The sequence below is a fragment of the Lygodium microphyllum genome, chromosome 13 (genome assembly GCF_053477565.2).
Source record: "Lygodium microphyllum isolate KBCC chromosome 13, Lygodium_microphyllum_v1.1.10, whole genome shotgun sequence".
Classification (NCBI taxonomy): Eukaryota; Viridiplantae; Streptophyta; class Polypodiopsida; order Schizaeales; family Lygodiaceae; genus Lygodium; species Lygodium microphyllum.
In genome coordinates this window covers 87440202-87449492 of record NC_141147.1, presented here as the reverse complement: position 1 = coordinate 87449492, position 9291 = coordinate 87440202, and the positions used below count along the sequence as shown (strand labels likewise).

Below are 9291 nucleotides of genomic sequence, written 5' to 3'. Positions count from 1 at the left end.
AGAATTGAGATTGTTATACAACACTTATGTTAATAATTTTATAGTTTACCTTACACTTATGGGAAATGTAGATAGGATGAATAGAGTGAGCATTTGTAACTTGATCTTTTGAAAGCAAAGGAAGTTACCATATAATCCAAGCAAAAATAACAAAACTACCTTTATCTACGGTCCACCTATAGTGAATAATTTGATTCACATGTTGCAATCATGCCAAGGGCATCTATTGACCATTATTGAGTGTGTGCTATATTGAGGAGGCATGAACACAACACCTAACAACCACCTATTTGATAGCATGCATAGATTATGGGAGTTTCCATGTCATAGATACTCCAAATTGGCATTAACTTCATCTAGACAACTAGAAGCAAGAGGCGAGAAGAACTGTTGGTTTTCACAAATGGCTATTCAAATGAGCCTACATGGTTTGGATATTGACCACCCTCCACCTTTTGATTATAGCCTTGACTACCCTACAGTTCCTCTCACCCAATGAACCAAGTCATTAGAGTTTATATCTCGAGGATTGAGACATCAAGGACATGGTTCCACCCACCACTCCCTCTAGGATCGAGGATGGATAGAGCCATTTCCCTTCATTGAGCACAATGTCGCACGGAATACATGTAGAAGTTCGTGAAAGTTGCTCATCTTGCATGGACACTTTGCGAGATGGAAGCCCTCCTTCACGAAAATCGCTTGTTGCAAGAATACTATGCAAAAAACTTTTCAAGAAGAAGTAGAGTAAGGCAAATATCTCTTATTAAGATTCAAGAAGCCTCACAAGGAATAGGATGATGTTCAAGCACCTCTCCTACCTCTCTTTATATAGTTTTTTCTAACCTCACATTGGGTCTTGCTTTACATAAAGCTTTAAGCTTTTATGTGGTAGCTTTTCCTTAAGGCTAAAAGCCTTAAACATTATGGTCTAAAGTAAAAAGCCTTAAGGCTTTAATCCTTATGACTTTGCCTTTAAGACTTAACGCTCAGCGCGTTTGTAACACTACTAAGCTAGCCGTCGATCAAGCAGCCATGTCATCCATCTCATTAGAACAACAACCAGCCATCATCAGCAATCAACACTGCCTCGATAGTCGTCATCGTCTCTCATCATCAATGGCAGCTGCCATTATACTTGTGTTCGGCTCCTGTCGCCATGACTGAGCCATTTTCCTGCGTTGATCACCCTGCTGCAGAAGCATGCCATGCAACTTTTGGCTGCACGTCTATTCGGACTCCTCCAGAAGGCGCCTCATCAGCCAGCTATGCTTTCCCACGGCCCATTATCTTTCCTCATCACCTCCATGACAACCTGCACGTCCAATCATTTGGATACAGACTTGATGCCGTCCCATGTCTTCGTCCAAAATAGTCGCCCTCCTGCGTACCAAACCCGCCACCACAGCATGTCTGTCGAATTGCCATCGTCGTCCCCTTCAAGAACACCATCAGGGTGGAAATGCCCAGGCCTTGATGCCTTCTTGTGCTTTACGGAGATGCAGGTTCATAGCATAGTTGCTAAGCTCTAAGTTTCGGATTTGTTCTTGATATTGAGTAATCATTTGTTTCAGCTACTGAATTTCTTTTGCACGATATTGCTCATGCTCCACTTGTCTTTCATGCTGGATAGAGACGACCCGTTTAAGTATTTGATTGTCTCAAAGCAACACTCCAAGAAGCTATTGTTTCAGCAGCCCATTCTCCTTTTGCATCTCCTCAAACATCGATCCACCACGAGTAGCCATCAGAGTCTTCTCAAAAGCATGTAAGGCCCTTGCTACATGATCCCTAGCATCATCTACATTGGATACACTTAGCATTTCTTGTACAAATACATCAACCCACTCGATATTATGAAACAATAAGATTGCCTTCGGATAAAAATTCTCCCCTACTGCTTCTGCAGGAGTTGCTAGAGTCTCACCTTCAAGTAAATCTCCAAATTGGCAGTTGATGGTGGCATTTACCTCCATAGTGCGGTTTAGCAATTTTCTTTGATCTGATATTAGACAAAGCTCATTGAGACTCTTTATGGCTGAATCCACATTGTTTCCATGCAATTCAAGTGCATTTTCCAACAACACTCCATCCATGTCTAGAAACAATGCTTGCAGCTGAGAAAGAAGTTTCAATAAATCCGTTGATGTTTGCACTAGAGATAGAGTTTCAGAAGTCCCTAGCAATGCACCACTCCTCCACTAATATTCCGATGATCATATGACAATCCCATCAATTTTTAATTAGCAAGGTATGCCATTAAGAAGCCTTCATTCACATGTTCATGATTTCAAGTATTCTCCTAGGGACAACTGATCCAAAATACATAGTGGATAATCCATGGATTGTTGCTAGGATGTAACTACAATCTTGTAGTTTTCCTCTCCCAATTTGTGAGCTTTACACTGTCATCACTTCCTGCTTTGATTCATGCATTGTGCCCTAACAAGAAAATGTTCTTTGAAATAGAACTTTGTGCTCATCCACTCATGATTAGAGGAAATATGCAATGTTGGATCCATGCGATGAAATCAATCAAACAATGACCACACAAAAATTATTAATGCAGTGAAAAAAAATGTGCCTAGCCTATCTACATGTGCTTATGCATCATGCAAAATGCAAACAAAAAGACACACATAGTGGAAAACGAATTCCTAATGACGCTGACTAATGAGATCAAATTCCTAGCAAAAAAACTCTCCCCTCGGGTTCATAGTAGTGGACACGTAGTGTCATGACATCTGTCCCCTCCAAACCTACATATCCTCCAGATGGGCCACAACTATCCATCCTCGTCACCGCCAAGCTCGACGATCAACGCGATCTCCTCATCCTCTGCAAAATCATCTGCAATATCCACATCCTCTTCTACATCATCTCCTACCTCAAGTCCATCATAAAACACATCATCCAACTCCTCAACTGCATAGGCTGATCAATCATCTCTTCTCTTGAATAGTTTGATTCTCTTTCCTACAGTCGGAATCTGCAAGGCCGTATCATCAAGTTCTGCTAAGGAATATGTAGCATTATCATGAATATACTGCACCAAAGAAGGCCCAAACCATTGTCTTGAATTCTTGCGAATAGCAATGTACTGGTTGTCTAGACTACTCTCGTAGACCAACACCCAATCTCCCTCCTCAATCTCTCTAGGTCTCAATATGTGTCTACTATCAAATCGGTCTTTGCTGCAAATTTCGGACTCTTTGAGCTTCTAAAAAGCTCTCTCAATATCCTTAGATCTCCTCTCCAATTGATGAATACGAAGAGCCAAAAGATCCTCTCTAGTCATCTCATCCTATTGCCATAGTAAAGCACTCCAAGTGAGTGTACAAGTCTCTATAGGCATGACTAGTTTCTGTCCATACATCAACTCAGCTAGCATATAACGTGTGGTCGCATTGTGGGTAGTGTGATCAACCCTAAAAGAGTAAGGCAACAATCTAGGCCACTCCTTGACCCACTTTGGCCAAGGTTTTCACAATCAGTGGATGGCCTCTTTCACTCTTCCCATTACCTTCTGGATTATATGTTGAAGTCAAATCAAGTTTAATACCAAGGCAAGAAAAAAATTCCCTAGCCTCAACAGCATCCAACTCACCTTTATCTGTTGAAATTTTCCCAATGCAACCATACTTGCAAATAACATCCTCTAACAGAAACTTATAAATCACTAAAGTAGTCTTCGTGCTCAATGCTCTTCCTTGCACATGATTCGTGAGATGCTCTCGTGCCAAAACAATGTAATGCATCTACCACAATCCAACAGGCATAGTAATCAAATCAAGAACCCACTTGTAGTGAATACATCACAAGTAAGTAGGGTGAAGCTCATCTCTATGCCTCACTGAAGAAAACAACTGACAATCAGTACATGTCTCAACAAACTGTGAGATATCTCTGTACATTCCTCTCTACCAGTAAGCGTTCTTTAATCTTCTCATAAGTCGCCCAAAGATCTCTATGTCCTGCCTAAAGACTTTCATGAAACTCTCTCATGATTCGCACCTATGAAGCTCAGTCACATACAACTCTCAATGGATGTCCTCCTCGCTTCTGTGGATGCTTCCAAAAAGTAGCCCACTCTGCAAGAAGAAACCATAAGCTTTCCTACTGATCTTCTTAAAGTCCACATTAGTCCATCCATCTTGTCTAGACTATTCATATTTGCATCGTCTTGGCCAATAGCACATCCAATGCCGATAGGACTAGTATTAACAGTGAGTACAATAGGTCTCCCACACTCATAATTTGATTTTCGAAGAGTCAGAGCGGCTCTCAATAATCTCTTCAACTTCTGCATAGCTCTAGTGTGTCTCATGTCCCAAGAAAAATGTTGCCCTTTCCTCAAGAGCTAGTAGAGATCATCTGCAATATGAAGCGAAATGGGGAATCCGAATAAGATAAAATACACAAGCTCCAAGAAACCTGTGAACCTCCGAAGTAGAAGAGCAAGTCTCCACAATCTTCTCTATTGCATCAGCTTTCTCCATGGGAAGGCCTCTTGCCATAATAACCACACATATGTCCAACAATCAAAACCTCTTTGGCACCAAAAATAGACTTCAATCTTGACAAGGTCAAATTCACTTCCTCTAGTGTGCAAAGAATCCTCTCAACATCTCTAATATGTGCAGCCACAAAGTACCTACATCTATGATTATCTAAAATCTCATCCTTTTCTTTCTCCAAACAACCCTTGATAGGCAAATCATCAGTGAAAGGCATGGTAAGCTCTAGAATTAAATCCCATAAGACCTTGTTCATCCCATTCATCATATGAGCAACTGAATTAGTAGCTCCCTGTGGAAGCGTACACATCCGGATAAGGCCTAAAGGTGTCTTCATCGTAGTTAAATCTCTACTCTCAAGGGCAAGCTGGAACTGGTCATAGTCGGAATAAAGATCGCCAAGAGAATAGATAGCATGTCCAGTAAAAGCCTCTACAAACTCATCCTATATAAATCTGAGTGTCCCATTCTTATTGGAAACTATGAACCATCTATTAGAATATGGAGCTGAAGGTGGTTCTAGAATCCCCATCCTGATCCGCTCATTCAAAAGCTCCACCAATTTAGGCAAGTGAGCCCTAGGCATAGGAATAGGCTATAGATTCCAAGCACTACAAGGATATAGAGACATAGCGATAGTGCTTTCCGACGCAAAATAGCGGCGTCGCTATTTGCGTCGCTATTTCCAACGCAAAATAGCGGCGATGCAAATAGTGACAGTGCTCAAACGAAAAAACGTGGACCAAAACCTGAGTGTGTTATTTTGTGTGAGTAAACGAAAAAGAGAGCGAAAGGGAGAGCGAACTCCATCTTGCATTTGAGAGGGAGAAGGAGAGGGAGAGAAAGAGAGAAAGAGAGAGAAGCAAAGCTTCTCACCGCCACCGTCGTCGTTCGCAAAGAAGAGGAGGAAGTGTACAGAGGACGAAGAGGAGCCGCCGTCGTGAAGAGGAGCCGTCGAATCCATCCTCGATCCTTTACGGCGAGTGCAGTGTTCCTTCTTGCTTTGTTTTTATGTTTTCTCTTTTTCTTTTACTTGTTTTTGTTAAAAATCATGTGTATTGAGAGAGAGAGAGAGAGAGAGAGAGAGAGAGAGAGGAAATGAGAGAGGGAGAGGAAGAGAGAAAAGGAAAGAAGGAACGAGAGAGAGAGGGAGAAAACATCAAACATAGTAGATAAAGGGGAGAAAGAGAGGGAGAGGGAGAGGGAGAGGGAGAGGGAGAGGGAGAGGGAGGGAGAGGGAGAGGAAATGAGAGAGGGAGAGGAAGAGAGAAAAGGAAAGAAGGGACGAGAGAGAGAGAGGGAGAAAACATTAAACATAATAGAGAAAGAGAGAAAGAGAGGGAGAGGGAGAGGGAGGGAGAGAGAGAAGGAGGAGAGGAAGAGAGAAAAGGAAAGAAGGAATGAGAGAGGGAGAAAACATTAAACATAATAGGGAAAGAAAGAAAGAGAGGGAGAGGGAGAGAGAGAAGGAGGGAGAGGTTGTTGTTATTGTTTTTTTTTTTTTTTTTTTTTTTTTGGTTGTTGTTGCGGTGGTAGCGGTAGCGGTAGCGGTAGTTTAATTTCTTATTTTCTTGTTTGTTGTTTTTGTGATTGTCGTGGTAGTGGTAGTGGTAGTGGTAGTGGTAGTGGTAGTGGTAGCGGTAGTGGTAGTTGTTATTCAATTTCTTATTTTCTTGTTTGTTGTTGTTGTGGTAGTCATAGTAGTAGTAGTGGTAGTGGTAGTGATAGTAGTAGTTGTTGTTTAATTTCTTCTCTTCTAGTTTATTGTTGTTGTGGTAGTCTAATCATCGTAGTCGTGATTATAGTAGTAGTACTAGTAGTAGTAATAGTAGTTTTCTTGTTTGTAGTAGTAGTAGTAGTAGTTTTTTTTTTTCTTTTCTTGTTTATTGTTGTTTAGTTTTCTTGTTTTTTATTGTTGTTGTTGTTGTTTTTAATTCTTTTCTTGTTTGATTTTATTGTAGTAGTAGTTGTTGTTATTGTTGTTGTTGTTATTTTTTCTTCTTTTCTTGTTTATTGTAGTGGTAGTGGTTTGTTGTTGTGGTAGTCCTAGTCGTAGTCGTAGTCACCTAGTTGTGGTTGTAGTAGTAGTGGTGGTGGTGGTGGTGGTTTTCTTGTTTGTTGTTGTTGTTATTATTGTAGTAGTAGTAGTTTTTTCTCTTTTGTTATTTAGTTTTCTTGTTTGTTGTTGTTGTAGTAGTGGTAGTAGTAGTAGTTTTTTCTTCTTTTCTTATTTTTTGTTGTTGTTGTTGTTGTTGTTGTAGTAGTTATTGTTGTTGTTGTTGATTTTTCTTCTATTCTTGTTTATTGTAGTGGTAGTAGTAGAGAGAGAGAGCTGTTGTGGTGGTCATAGTCATCGTAGTCGTGATTGTAGTCCTAGTACTAGTAGTAGTAATAGTAGTTTTCTTGTTTGTAGTAGTAGTAGTTTTTTTCTTTTCTTGTTTATTGTTGTTTAGTTTTCTTGTTTTGTTGTTGTTGTAGTTGTTGTTGTTGTTGTTGTTGTTGTTGTTGTTATTGTTTTTTCTTCATTTCTTGTTTATTATAGTGGTAGTGGTAGTGGTAATGGTAGTCATAGATGTACTCGTAGTCGTCATAGTCGTGGTTGTAGTAATAGTAGTGGTTTTCTTGTTTGTTGTTGTTGTTGTTGTAGTAATAGTTTTTTTTTGTTTTCTTATTTATTGTTGTCTAGTTTTCTTATTTGTTGTTGTTGTTGTTGTAGTAGTGGTAGTAGTAGTAGTTTTTTCTTCTTTTCTTGTTTGTTATTGTAGTAGTAGTAGTAGTAGTAGTAGCAGCAGCAGCAGCTGCTGCTGGTGGTGGTGGTGGTAGTAGTTGTTGTTGTTGTTGTTGTTGTTTTTGTTGTTGTTGTAGAGAGAGATATATGTTTTCTTAAAGGAAATGAGAGAGGGGGAGGAAGAGAAAAATGAAGAAGGAACGCAAGAGAGGGAATAAACATACATCATACTAAAGAAAGAGAAAAAGAGAGAGAGATGGAAGGAGAGGAGATAGTGAATGGATAAAAAACAAAGAGAGAGAGTGGTAACGAGATCCAGTGAGGTCCATGCAATACCACGAGATGAAAACCACTCCGACATACGTTAATTTGTAGGTGGGTGGAGACTTTACATACGTTAATTTTTGTTGAGTTACAAGATAAGAAATCCCTTCTCAAACAATTTAAGAAAGAAAAAAAGAATGATAACAAAAACAAATTGTTTGTCATAACATAGACAAAATGGAAAACGATGAAGGTCGTGATGTTCAAGATCGTGAGGCGTATCTTAATCAGCGTATCCCATATCTTTGCTCTCAATGTAAGCTGGCAATTAGACGAAAACGTCGATTGTCTATAGAACACGTACGACGCTTCGGCGAGTTTCAATATGAGATCATTGATCAGGCGATCTTGAATTTTGAGCAAATGGTGAGAAAAGTTAATATCAATCATGCATTGTATTCGCAAGCTAATTGAATACCATATACAAAAAGATTAGGTATGGCTGGCAAATTTTCTATCCAGGGAGATGATGTCTCGTCCCAAGGAAGAGTGCACCCTTTGCAGCCAATTAGAAGCGTTCGTGGGCGTGCGATGGATGGAGTGCCTGAGCCAATTCACCACTTGGAAGGTACTACCCAATCTATACTGTCAATACTAGAGCCAGATAGCCTTCGAGACTTACCTATAATCTTGGAGCCTGAGATGGAGGCAATTATCGATGCATTGATTCCCATGGATGTCGAGACTTGTGATCCACTTAGAGAGGAAGCATCCATACCATTATATGATGGGTGTCGAGTATCTCACCTGAAGACATTGCTTGCACTCCTAAGTGTGCAAGCAAAATACGGGTGGAGCGATGCGAGTGTGACCGAGTTGATCAAGTATCTTGTACGTACGCTTCGTTGATTTGTTTTCGGCACTATCATTAAAAACATTTGTGCTTTTTCAAGGTGTTTTATGATTTTTTTCAGGTTACTGAAGTATCATATATTACCACTTGCAAATACCATGCCTGAGTCTCGTGATGATACACGACATGTTTTATGAAAGCTTGGCATGGACTACAACAACATCCATGCATATATCAACAATTGCATACTGTTTTGAGGAGAATACGAGACTATGGAGACATGTCCAAAGTGTGGTTCTCACAGGTATCAACAGGACTTGCAAAGGAAAACTATCCCTAAAAAAGTTCTTAGACACTTTCCACTTATCCCCCGCATAAACCACATGTTTTTACGTCTGGCATGGTGAGCTTGACAACATGGCATGCACAGAATAGGTCCATAGATGGAGTTCAATGGATATCAGCGGATTCACGCGCATGGAGCCACATTGACTCTACTGTCCTCGGCTTTGCCCAAGAGCCAAGGAATCTTCGGCTAGGTCTTGCAATGGATGGCGTGAACCCATTTGATCTGCGCTCAACTTCTTACCATGTGTGGCCTATAGTCCTTGTCAACTACAATATCCCTCCATGACTTTCTATGAAGAAAGGACATCTCATCCTTAGCTTACTCGTTCCCGGCCGCTACAAAGTCAAAAATATGGACGTGTATCTTCGTCCATTAGTCGATGAGCTTAAGATTTTGTGGAAGGAGGGGGTCACTATGCAAGATATGAGCAAGCGCGATGGTCGACCGTCTGCCAATATTCGAGCCATTCTCATGTGAATGATGCATGACTTTCTGAGATTCGAAGAGTGCGCAAGTAAGTAAGCTTCTATTCTCATTGGTAATATCTATCATAGCTCGTTCAAGTTTGTATTCACTGGAT

The 9291-nt window shown here is 40.4% G+C and overlaps 1 pseudogene; it reads right to left on the bottom strand.

Moving 5' to 3' along the window:
• Positions 1-1327: 1327 nt before the first annotated feature.
• Positions 1328-4827, bottom strand: LOC148026869 (uncharacterized; annotated as a pseudogene).
• Positions 4828-9291: the final 4464 nt, after the last annotated feature.